Source organism: Rattus norvegicus, chromosome 9, assembly GCF_021556685.1.
Source record: "Rattus norvegicus strain SHRSP/BbbUtx chromosome 9, alternate assembly SHRSP_T2T, whole genome shotgun sequence".
Classification (NCBI taxonomy): Eukaryota; Metazoa; Chordata; class Mammalia; order Rodentia; family Muridae; genus Rattus; species Rattus norvegicus.
Window position 1 is genome coordinate 72,539,333 of NC_141542.1, and position 12,568 is coordinate 72,551,900.

General features: G+C 41.6%; 1 long non-coding RNA gene across 1 annotated transcript; it reads right to left on the bottom strand.

Annotated features, from left to right (window-relative positions):
* Nucleotides 1-662: 662 nt before the first annotated feature.
* Nucleotides 663-12,116, bottom strand: LOC148003735 (uncharacterized). Its single transcript, XR_015629131.1, has 3 exons — nt 11,767-12,116; nt 5,383-6,122; nt 663-2,336 (listed from the first exon to the last, which is right to left on the bottom strand). It is a non-coding gene; the product is annotated as an uncharacterized LOC148003735 (long non-coding RNA).
* Nucleotides 12,117-12,568: the final 452 nt, after the last annotated feature.

Genomic DNA, 12,568 nt, shown 5'->3' on the forward strand with positions numbered 1-12,568 from the left:
TTACATTACACTTATTCCCAATGTCAAACTATCTCTCAGGATTAAAATAAAGAATTTCCAAAGAAGCACAAATTACTCTTAAATTTACTTCTAACTCCTTATTAAGTAACACAAATACTTTGATTAGTCAGCTACATTTTTTAAATCACACCATTGCCCTGGAGTATTCGCAGTGACAACTATTCCAGGTTTGACACCAGGCAGTGTCAGTAAAACTATGCACCTCTGTTTGACGTCTGAGCTCTCCCTGACTCAAAGCTGCCACTCCAGGTTCCATTTGATTCCCTTTGTCCTGGCGTCTGTCAGTCTCTTAGGAATTACATGGTATTTATTCTACCTTTGATTTTCCTGGGAGCTTCTGCAATAGGCCCTATTTGTCCATTTGTCTGTTTCCTTGCCTTTAGAGTTCAGTCTAGTGCATTCTCACAGGAAAACCCAATGATTCCTTTAGGAGAAGTGAGACCTATGTCCCACATGCACATGGTCATATATCTGAGTCCAGTGTAAATATAAGCTGGGTGGTTAGATTTTGATGTATGCTATTCAAACTAAATTTTAGTAATGAGAAATAGGGATAGGCTCAGATGGTTTATGATATAGGTGCCAGTTCGTATTTTATGATATCTACACAAACAAGGAAATAACCAAGTGACTGCCTTATTAGACCTGAATTGGGGAAATCAACTTTAATGTGTTCTATGACCTTTTGTACTGTAATTATGAGTCTGCATGAGATCATGTGTTAGCAATTTATTTATATTCGATCTTTGATAGAAACACCAATGGTAGCATTAGCAATTGGCATTTCAAGTAAAACTAAATGCATATTGTCAGGGCACGTAACAGTTGACATTTGCATGCAAGACTTATTCTGCACTATTTTCTACAAAAAGTGGATAAAATTAACAATTTAAAAGAATATTTGGAGAATAATTTTACAATTAAAATTTTGTTAGGCCAATATATGAATGCCTATTAATTTTTAGAGTGAAAAAAAAAGCTGTAAAAATCTACAGAGATATCCTAAGTACTCAGTTAAAATGTATGGAAGGGTTTATTTGAAATTTAGCGGCATAATTTATCTGTTAAACAAATAATCACTTTACACAGATGTAATTCCCACACAGAAGATGAGTGTGACTCTTACTGTGTATGGTCTTGTCATTTTCAAGGTTGGGAACAAGAGAGACACCACCGGGTGAACGGCTCCCTAATTCTGGGAACAAACTATTCCCAAAATGGACACAAGAGGGCACCAAGCACGCAGTAGCTGGTAGAGATTTAATGGTCTGCATAAACTCTGGCACTTGAAAACTAAGCCACGTTTATTTTATTCTGAGTAATATATTACGCACCTGCTTGTTTTATTTTTTAGACTGATTTGTGTCAAGTGGCTCTCCAGAAAAATGACATGTGTGTTGGATGCAGGCAGAACTAATCTTTCAACATGGAAGTTGTACTATTTTGTACAAACTCTGATATAATTAAGTCCTTCGTACTGTACTCGAAAGGCTTTAGGCTCATGTAACAAGTTGGTGCATACTTTTTGTGCATTTTGCCTTTGTAGCTCCTTAAGAAGTGGCTTGGGGAGATGGGCTGTGCACACTCCTACAAATCCCTTTGAGTAGGCTGAGTCCTGGATCTTTGTCTGGAGGACTCAGGGTTAATTGGGGCTGAGACTGAAGGAAGTTGGCCTCCCCAGTGACTGAGGAAGAACCTCAGACCTGTAAATATTTAGCTGGTATATTAGTTTTTTAGGACTATCACAGACCAGGTGGCCTAAATGACAGAATTTATTTTCTTGCAAGTACCACAGATTGTAAGTCCAAGACTAAGTGTCAGCTGTATGGGATCTTCCCCAGATGTCTTGTTGATTTGTAGATGTTCATCTTCCTGTCTTCACTGGCCCTTCCCCTGGGAGCATGTGTTCTTGGTATTTCGTTGTCTACTCTTTGTGCTCTTCTGAGAACACAGGCAGATTGCCTTAGAGTCTATAGCAAAGGGCTCATTTTGATTTAATCGCCTCATCGCAGACTCTCTCCTAATGGAGCTTTTGAGGAAGTGAGGTTTAGACTCCCAGAAGGTGAATTTTAGGGAGATGCAGTTCCACTCAGAACACCTTGGTTCCTCGCTGGCCGGGGTGAGGCTGGGCTTGCCCAGTTTGAGTGAATGTGTTCATGACCCAGTGCCCACTCCAGCGAGCATCGAGTCAGCTCCTGTCGGGTGTTGAGCTCTGCACTTGTTGATGCAGTGCATTTCTGCTTTGAAAGGCTCCACATTTCACTCTGCTTGGCTGGCCTGAAATCTTCCACTGCGTGACAGGCAGTAATTAAGTACTGAAAGAAAGGCATAAATACTTCCTTTTAAACATTGACATTACATCCATCTAGTGAAAGGCGTGGACAGAGGCAAGTACAGGGAGTTCAGGAAATGAGAAATTTCTTTGAAATAGTTTCATTGAAAATTAACAAGTTGATTATTGTGAAAACAGATTCCAATTTACACATAATGGCCAATCATCTAGCTTTCTTGGCCTTGGAGGATGCCCTGCCTACCCAGTGTGATCTGCTGTTTTACCCCACCATGATGGTTATCAAGGGCTTCTTAGGTTAATTTGCCTTTCAGACTTCAAACTGCTTAAAGATAATACATCTAACTCAATTATAAGGATTCTTCTTACTCACAGTGTAGTTTCTCCTGGCCTGGCAGTTCTGCCTTGATATGTCTCCTACTTTGCCTAGCCCTCGTTTGAGGGGACATTAGCTGAGTTTCGATAATTGGATCACTTGCACAGGAACTTCCTATTGTCACCAACAGCAGGGCAGTTACAAACCCAGTCTTCAGGAGTGGCTCTACTACTGCAGGGACAGTCTCTGGCCACACTGACAGGAAGTCTCCTCCACAGATGAGCGGCAAGTGTATGGGAAGCCTTGCTCATAGATGGTGCCTGATCCCAGAAAGCAGGATTTGGGCTGGCTTGTCTAGACTTAAAGGGCCAGTCTGCAGGCACAGGAGGGAGAGAAGGATCCCCAGCTTGGTAGCTACTTTAAAACTCTTTCCTGTCTTGATGGACTTTTCTGTTTCCCCCAGTTTTTGGATTGCTGGTTGATTTCAAACTTGCCCATTCTTTAATCAGAGATATATGAAAAAAAAAAACAAAAGAAAGAAAAACAGAAAATCTATAAGGCACCCAGTTTCCTTTGGATTTCAAAGAAAACACCTTATCCTCCCTACTTCAATTCTGCCTTCTCCTAACCTTCCAAACCCTTTTCTTTCTCTGTCCTTTGGATGTCCCCTTCCGAGGCTACTGTGATAAAGTTCTTCATACTTTTCTCACAAGACTTTTTTTTTAATCCCTTCTGTTGGCAGGGAATTGACTCATGAATAAATGGATAATAATAACGGCTGACATTTTTGGAGCGCTGACTATTTGGCAGGCACTAAGCCGGGGATTTGCTCGCATTATCTCACTTGATCCTCTCGACAGCTTTGTGATGCAGCCCACTTCACAAAGGAAGCGCCGAAGCCGAGAGAGCGAAGGAGCGTGTCCTCGGCCACAGATTTCGGAAACAGACGTGTCCCCCTCTCAAGTACAGGGAAAGGGAAATGGCCTTGGAGTGGAAATTGCAGGACCCTGAGACACGCAGAATTGGTTGCAGGTCAAAAAGTTAATGTTGCTTGCTTTCACTTAAAGGGATGTCAAGTGGCCATTGCAGGGGCTAATTTCCCCTGGGCAACCAATGGGCTCAAGCTGCCCGCTCTGCCCCTGGGGACAGTTTAAGTCTACTGCACTGGATTCCAGCTTCTGATGAACACTTGGCTGGTCGTGTGTGTGTGTGTGTGTGTGTGTGTGTGTGTGTGTGTGTGTGTGTGTGTGTACATGCTAGAGCAGGTGCCAGTGGAGGCCAGAGGCTTTAGATCTCCCTGGAGCTATAGGTACATTTGGCTGTAAGCTGTCTGATGTGGTTGCCGAGAAATGAACTTAGGTCCTCTGCAAGAGCAGCGCATGCTCTTAAGCTGGGCCAGCCATAAAGACTTTTAAAAGTTCCCAAGGGATGCCGGAGGGTCAAGTGTGGGAGGCACTGTTTGAGACCTGGAGTGGAGTTAAGGCACCGCAGGGGACTTCCGTGACAGAGCTATGCACTGCACAGCTCCCTGGCTGGTGAAGCCAGGTTAGTTGACTCCAAGCTGCTTTCTGCGTTGGTCTGGCAGGCACACTGCTCTCACTCACTACCTCAGGAAACAATTGCTATTTTGGTTTCTTGCTTCCCAGGGTAAGGACAAAAAATAGAAGTTTTCCCGGGCTTCCCGGCCTTCCTTGGGCCCTGCTCCCTGTTCCCCTTGCTCAGACTTCTTCCTTGAGGGAGAGGGGTGTCAGCATTTGCTCCCCCTGTTTTCTCTTTTCAATTTTCTCATTTACCACACCTCATTTGTCACTCATCTGTCTCCCTGATTAAAATTTGACAAGCTCAATTAAATCACACACACACACACACACACACACACACACACACACAACTTTTTCTTCTCTTTTCTTTTAATTTTAGAAAACCAAATGTCTGAATGTCTTCTGTGTATTCTTTTAATCAGGAATTTAGAAGTTCTTCCTCTCTGGACTCCCTTTCCCTCCACTCTACCAGCTCCCGTGCCTTTGTTAGGACTGGCTCACCCAATTATTTCTCCTTTCGTATCCTGATCCCCTAGCCTGGGCACAGCACTGCCAGTCTTCCCTCTCTGGTGGATCGCAAAATACTGCAGAGATCTGTACCTCCTCTGTGTGTTTCCATTCCTCCATTTGGTGTTTAACTGTACTGAACATATTGAAAGGTTGAGAGAGACAGTACTATTTTGGTTATTTATCTGTTGCCGAATGCACATGAAAAGAGGGAGCCTTCCTTCCAACACTCAGCAGCAGCAGCTTGGGCTTCCAGGCTGTAGAGACTGCTCCGATCAATTACAGAATCGCCACCTCACACTTTGTTACATTTTACTTGTTTGCACAATGTTTAAAAAAAGCGGTAAGGTAACCGCGGTTTCAGTGAAGGGACATCAAGAAGTAAGAGAAAGAAACCGGAAGGTAGGAATGAGTTGCAAAAGTATGAAACGAACTCAAGTGTTACAGTAGAAGTGAAGAGGTCAAAGCCACAAGAAGCAGAGACCTGCACCGAGACATGTCTACAGAGAAACAGTTTTGTTTTTTGTTTTTGCTTTTTTTTTGGGGGGGGGACACTCCAAAGAGATAAGAATGTAACAACGGGAAAGAGAACCTCGGGAGACAGAAGAGGAGGTTCCCACTCACACCGGTGGATGTTCAGAGGGACAGAAACCGCAGATCTGAGGTGTCAGTTAAAAGGACTCGGCATTACACTGACAAACACTTACCTATCTGAAAACCTGGCTGGAGCAGACTCAGTCCCCAGAGCAGGAACACTGTACAGTTTCGGGTGGAACACACATAGCAACTACTGAAGCCACAGTGCCAGAAGATGGCACCATAGTCAACGTTTGCAGGGAAATGGGCTAACCGCTTGTGTTTCTAGGCATGGGCTCAGCCCAACAGAATGTACTTAAAGGACGGTTATGTGTAGATTTTTGTGTTAAGGGTATCCTGTAAACGACAACAAAATATTCCAAACCAGTTTGGAACTCCCGGAAGGCGGCCCAGGGCAGGTGCGTTGGCTCGGTACACCCACTCGGTACCTAGTGGCTGCGCAGTTTACGTGCTACGTGATACCAGCATTTGCAAGATTTTTAGTTCATTTCTTCCCTCACACTGGCAAAATATGTTTCCAGCTGGTGGGGGCAAATGGCAGACTAATTGCATGACATTTCTAAGTTTGTATTGTTGGAAATCTATAGATATAATTGTGCTGCTCTTATTTGAGGAGGTTAAAGATCTACTCTCTGCTGAGAGCCCACCGTGCTCTCCAGCTGTGGTTGCATGTATTTATCACTGTCGAGGTTGAGCCGGAAAGCTGGATTTTTATCTCACTCGGAGTGACTCTGAAGCAAACCACCCTTCCCTGTTGAGATTCCTGCATAGAAACACATTTCTCCATTCCTTCTTTCCAGCTCAGACACAGGAAACCAAGCAAGTGAGATCTGAAGAATAATTTCTGGACCTAAAAGAGAAATAATGGAGAAGATGAGACACAAAACCCTTTCTTTTCTTTTAGCTATGTGCATGTTCTGGGTGTCAGGAGAAAAGAGGGGTGAGGTCAGGGTCAGAGAAAAATAGGAGTGTGAAAGACATCATGTTTTTGGTTCATTTAACTTCACATTGAATATGGTATTCAGTCAAATTCCCCATTCAGTACAATTCTAAATATACATTCTTTTAAAAAATTCACAAACAACGTATTTGAAAATAACTTTTAAAAATTAGCTAGTAATCAAAGAATATGAACACATCCTTCCAAGCCTTTGAACAAATTATCAAAAATTGCATTTGGTATTCTTTGAAACAAGTCCAGGTAAGCTTCCCAGGCTCCTTGACAAAGATGGGCCCCTTTCATTGCAGCCCCATGCAACTCAGGCTTCCTACAAGGAGAGCCTTGGTGCTGTGGGTTAATCATTATGTCAGTGGTGTCTCCATCACAACACCCGGGCTCCTGGTTCAGCTCTCCCCGCTTCTATAACCACAGATGCTTCGTGAGACTGCTGACCACTGCTCCCCACGAAACGTCCTCTTTCTAAACTACAGTCTTATTTATGAATCAGAAAAGTTTCAAAGGAGGCCCCCATCCGATGACTGCTCACTGACGAACTTACAGCAGGGAGGCTTTTAGTCTCGTTTTGCGAGCTTCTTGGAGAGAAGGTTTAGTATTTCAGAGTTTGGATTTGGCCACTGGCTAATACGCCTACTACTTAACACCATGTACTCACAAGACCTTGTCATGCAGACTGCAGTGAATATTCTCAAGAAACAGGTAATAGTGCATACGTGGCACTGGAAAACAACAGTAGAGTGATAAAAGGGGGGTTTATAAACATTGTGTTCCTGTGCCAGATATTATAAGGTCAAATGTGCTTAACTTTGAAATTTACGTTATCTTGGAAAAATAACAAAATAACTTCCTTTTTTTTTTTTTAAACAACAACCCAGTTATCAGCCTGAAATGAATGGGAATCTCTTGTATCTGAACTTGACATTTAAGATCGTTGGTTTGAGAGTCAGGTAGGAATAACTGGGAGGAAAGAATGGCATGAAACTCTCCATGTTGAGGTGGTTTCGCTGTATCTTCATTTCTCAGATTACTTCCATATTCTAAATGGAAGCAGCCTTCCACATACGTGCAGTGGGCACAAAGGTGGCTTGGACCGCTGGGCTTTTAAGGAGACGTAAGTAAGAAAAGACAGGACAAAACCAAACAAAGCAAAAGTCCTCATGAAAATAAGCCCTAAAAAAGGGAGTCACACCTTGCCGTGCCTCTTCACCCCTTCTGCCACAGAGCCATATGCACTGTGATGGCTGCGCCACCATCAAGGGCTCTGACAAGACACACAAAAGGTGTCATCCAGTGTAGTCATTTAGGAGGCTGGAAATGAGCTTGTGTGTGTGTGTGTAGGGGAAAGGGAGGGAGGGAGAGAGGGAGAGACAGAGACAGAGATTCAGAGAGACTGGGGTAGGGGTGCGGCGCCGGTTTCACAATCATGCTATCAAAAATGTAATATTGCTTGTGAACCAGGTAAATCCTGCACTGTCCTTTCCCGAGCTACAGTCCTCAGGGGTGTTCCTAACACTTCCGTGGGAACTGTGGAATGCACCAGCTGCAGTCACTCTGGAGCAGAACCCAGGATCGCTTCTGCATTTTATGCAAATAACAATTTCTAGAATGGGATTTTCTTCCTTGTGGAATAGAAGCATCTAGAAAATACAATTCCAAGGGCCTTGACCTATTAACAAATGACTAGAACTGACCAAATCACATGGGTGACAGGGGAGAACTGGAAACTTAGAGAGGGCTGTGCTCATTCCAGCCCTGGTTTCAGTGGGAGTTTTCTCTGCTTAAGCGGAGTGCCTCTGTCCCTTCCTGGAGCTGGAATGCATGCTTATTGTATGTGTCTGTTTCCTAGCCCCGGTGCTGTAGCCTTAGACTAAAACGGGTTGTAATCATGAAGAAATCAACACGTTGGATAAAGGTGTGTTTAAAAGAACTCTAAACAAAGCAAAAGCAGAGCCCAGGCATTCCTTACCACAAGTTTTGATCCTTTTTTTGCCTGAAAGTAAACATTTTGAAATGTAAGCTTTTTTATATATTTGCTGTTAAATTACTATCTTTCCCTCCAAATTGTTGTGTGCCTTAAAGTGTCCTGAAAAATCATGCACTCTCCTTAAAGATGTAGCAAATACTTACAACTGTCTGATACCCAGCTTTGATTTTGACATGGGGAGGAGTACGGTTTAAATACATAGATAATTTTATGGTATTTATACATTTACATTAATAAGGCTTTCATTTTGGACCTAATTTTATGTAAATGTTATTCAGATTTCAGTCTAGTTTTCGAGGAGAGGTTAAAGGGTGCTTCTCCACTCAAATTAAGCAGGGACAAATATTATGACTTTTAAAATTGTTCTAAATGACTGTGTTTTGTTTACTAGGCTTATATTTATACAAAACATTTTAACTATTTAAATGAAACCTAATTTCATGATGAAAGCCACAGTCAGAGAAAAGACCTGGGAATCTCATAAATCCAATATCGTGTCTTTTGTAAACCCCTTTTTGCGAGTTTTGCTTAATGAAATAAATCAATTATCACATTTAGAAAAATCAGGGAGAATAAAAATTAATCTAAGGGTTTAGATTACGTCCCCAAATGTCTTACCTTATAAAAATTATCCCGAAGACTTATGCTTAAAATGTGTTTCTTGGAGAAGAGTTTTAATGTTTAATGCTTAATGTATATTTACTTAAAATATACATTACAAATAGAGGTAAATAGGCAAAGACTATTTTCACGTTTAAAAATTACTTCAGAAAATGGTGTTTTGAGGCAAGAAAGGGAGAGATCAGCGATGCCCTCAGAAGCCAAGCCTCCAGTCTGCTGTCTGCTATCTTTCTGCATGTGGTCAGGGAAGAGAATGTGCAAGGCAGGCTCTGACTGAAACCCTTGCTAAAAATTCAGAGCTGCATTTCAGAACCACGTATTAATAGAATAAACTTAATTTGGTTTCCCACAAGAGCAGCTGCTTTTCTATTTAATTATGGGTTTTCAACAGTAGTAATTTTTCCTTGACCTACTCAATCTCAAAAGTCAGGAAATTGCTTCTTTTTAAAAGCTGACAATGGCCCGGTATGTTTTCAAAGGGGGAAAAAAAAGACAAATTACAGAAAACCATTAGTTTAAACATATTTAAATAGCCAGAAAGAAGTTTGGACAGAAAACTTGGTGAAATATGAAGAAAAGTTATATATCGATTATATTGTATGGTAAAGCATATACATTGAGATTAAAATATTTTATTTTTTTAAGTAAGATACGAATGTGTTGAATGATTATAAAAAGCCCTGATGCATTAAAGATGGCTGAGTTCTTGATCTTTGGTAGGAATATGTAATTGTAAATTTAGATATTTCATCTGTATCCTGTGTGCCAGATGAACAGGACAAGGTATTTTAAAAGAGGAAAGTTTAGCTTATGAGGAAGCCATGGGCAGGATAGCAAGATAAGCAATATAGCTCACTAGGAGGCTGAGGAAAACCCAGGAACAAGAGGCAGGGACTTTATTGAGAAATAAAGGAGGGAGATGTTTTTTATTTAAATTGTTAAATGTCAATGAAAAGTGTACATAAATTTTTCTCCGAATGGAAAGAAAAGTAATTTTGGTTTAATAAGACAAACAATTCATAGCTGAGGGGTCTTAAAAATTAAAAGGGATTTTTTTAATATATTATGTGTTTATCAAACTATTAAACTTCCTTTGTGGCATGCGAACAATTTGAATAATTTGAGGCTTTGAGATTTTAACTGATGATAGAAAATTTTAATAGGATAAATAAAATTGCAATTTAATTTTATCATGTTCCAAACCTTTTTTTCTTTTTTAAACGTGTGCATTGAGATTTCTTCTGATTCATTCTTGGAGTTAAGGTTCTTAGAAAGGAGTTAAACCTGGGGAAAGGATTTTTTTAAGTCTTAGTTATTAATCACTTTCTTTTCATCATTTTGGAAACGACAGAAATTATATCTTCATAGCAAAGCATGGTTTCAATACTCAGGCTAATTAAAGGGACCAAGTTACAGAATCTAGGCCATTGGCACCATCGGGAAGTCAAAGGAAGCTTTTAATGAACATCAGAGCTGTTGGGACGCTCAGGACTTTGATCTCTGCTAATTTTGATAGAATTGATATCAATCAGATGACCCAGGAGTCCCTTCTAAGTGCAAAACCTCACGTTGCCCTGGACGGTGGAGGTTCGAAATACTGTAAACTTTATATGGTAACACCATCCACAGTCCGCTTACTGTAGCCCTCAGAATGCCAGAGAGCAGTGGATCGTACAGTTTACTTAGAAAATACCTCTGTAGCACTCCACTATCCCCTGTGAGCAAGGTCAGGGTGGCACTCGGTATTCAACAGGTTCTTCAGAGACTTAGAATTAAAAATGGTAACTTTTGCCAACATAGGGGGAAAGGACCCTTTAGATTCCCTCCTGGGATTCTGGGATACAAGCTCGTGCAAAAAGGACTTTTGTTTTGTTTTGTCTTGCAATTCTGAAGGCATGAAAATCTCAATAGAAAAATAATACAGGTTTACACCAAAATTCCTGAAAATTATCAGCCCATAACTGCCTTAGCTGTACCTGACATCCTGTGGCACAATCCCCATGCACAGCTCAAAACAATGCAGGGTGTGTCAGGGACATCATAAAGGAAATCCTCCGGAGCGGGATTCACCACTGATCTCATGCTTTGCTGAGACATAATAAAACTAAAGATTCACACGGAAATAGGCCCTCAGCATAACAGCACCGGGGATCGGATTCTGATTTAGAAGTTAGGGTTAGGGTCACTAGTGGTAATGAGTGCGTGGGCAATTTGTGCCTTATTTTTAAGTTAGGGAGTTGGTGGTAGCTGGGTAAAATGTGCTTTGAGTTCCTCTTTACGCAAGTTTTTAATGTTTCAGCTAATTGTTCCTGTATTGCCTACCTGTGTTATATGCCCAGCTTTTAAAAAAAATAGACATTTTGACGCCCACAGAGGAGTCCATTAAAGGTGGCCTAGAGAAACATGAGGCCAGTTAGTGGCGGTGCAGAGCAACGGAATCGTTAGCGTGAGATTTATATGTTCTACCAATACAAATGGGAACTGTAGACAGGCCATGATCACCGAACAACGCTGGGGATTCCAAAGTAAGAAAGACACTCTCTCCCTCCTCCGCATCAAAACAAGACCAAAGACAAGCAGGGATGAAGAGAGCCAGAGAACCAGCGAGCAATGTGGGCCATCTAGCCCCTCACAGGAGGCTCGTCACAGATGTCTCGCTTGAAAATGACGAGAATTCCCATCTCTTGCGCACTACACTTTGTAACAGCGAAAACCATATAAAGACATCATTAAAATGTTAAGGCAATGTGGAAAGAGCCCGAGCAAGAGCAGAGTACCTAGGTCGGGCAATGTACAAGCTTAGCCAGATAGCAAGGAAGAAGTAGGGTGTAGCAAAGGAGAAAGGTGAGCTGAGCAATGGGACAGGTGACAAACGTGGTGGAGAATTCACTGCTTTAACCCCACTTAGCAGCTACCTTCCCCAGCTCTTACCTTACACAAATGAACGTGAAAACTGTCACTCACAGTCACTGAAGACAGAATTTATGACTTCGTGGTTGCCGTTCTACCGGGAAGGCTCACCTCTGTACCTGCCACTCAAAACCTCTAGGGATTGTGATGCTACAGCATTGGCTACTGGTGTCCCCATTTTATTATTGACTTTTTCGTTTGCTGGCAAGCTGAGGTTGGCTGTCAACCCGGGACTTGTGGACTGAACTGGCCAAATTCTAGCCGCAGCGGATTGGCTTAAACCTTTTGCCTTGTGGGTTCTTGTCATGAGTTTTTAAGATTGTTTTAAAGCAATGTTTTTGTCTCTGTGTACTTTACTAATTCATTCAATGAAAGATACTCTGAAAGAGGGCCTGATATGGCTGCTTGGTAAAGACATCACGTGGGAATGACTCTGGAAGTCTAAGCCAGGAGAGCCGAGGCTATTAGGGAGGGCAGGCTTGAACAGGTCAGGAGTGTAGGCTAGGTAGTGGGCTCCAGCATCTGCGCTTAGTAGTCAGCATCAAATATATTTCTAAAGGTAAACTCGAAGATTAGATACAAGATCTAGAAAAGATTATCTAATCTTAGGAACAGTACTAATTGCATTAGCTACTGTTGCTGTAGGAGAAACAACAGTAACTATTGGTTAAGTTAATATGAAGTGAATGTTTTTCTTGATAGAATGAGCTCTCAGATGGCTCTTAGAAGAAAAGATCCGAATTTGGGGTTAATTTCTGAACGATGCAAAAAATATTTCAGCTTGTAATTCTCTTCATGTACTTGTTTTCTTTTAACTTTATCT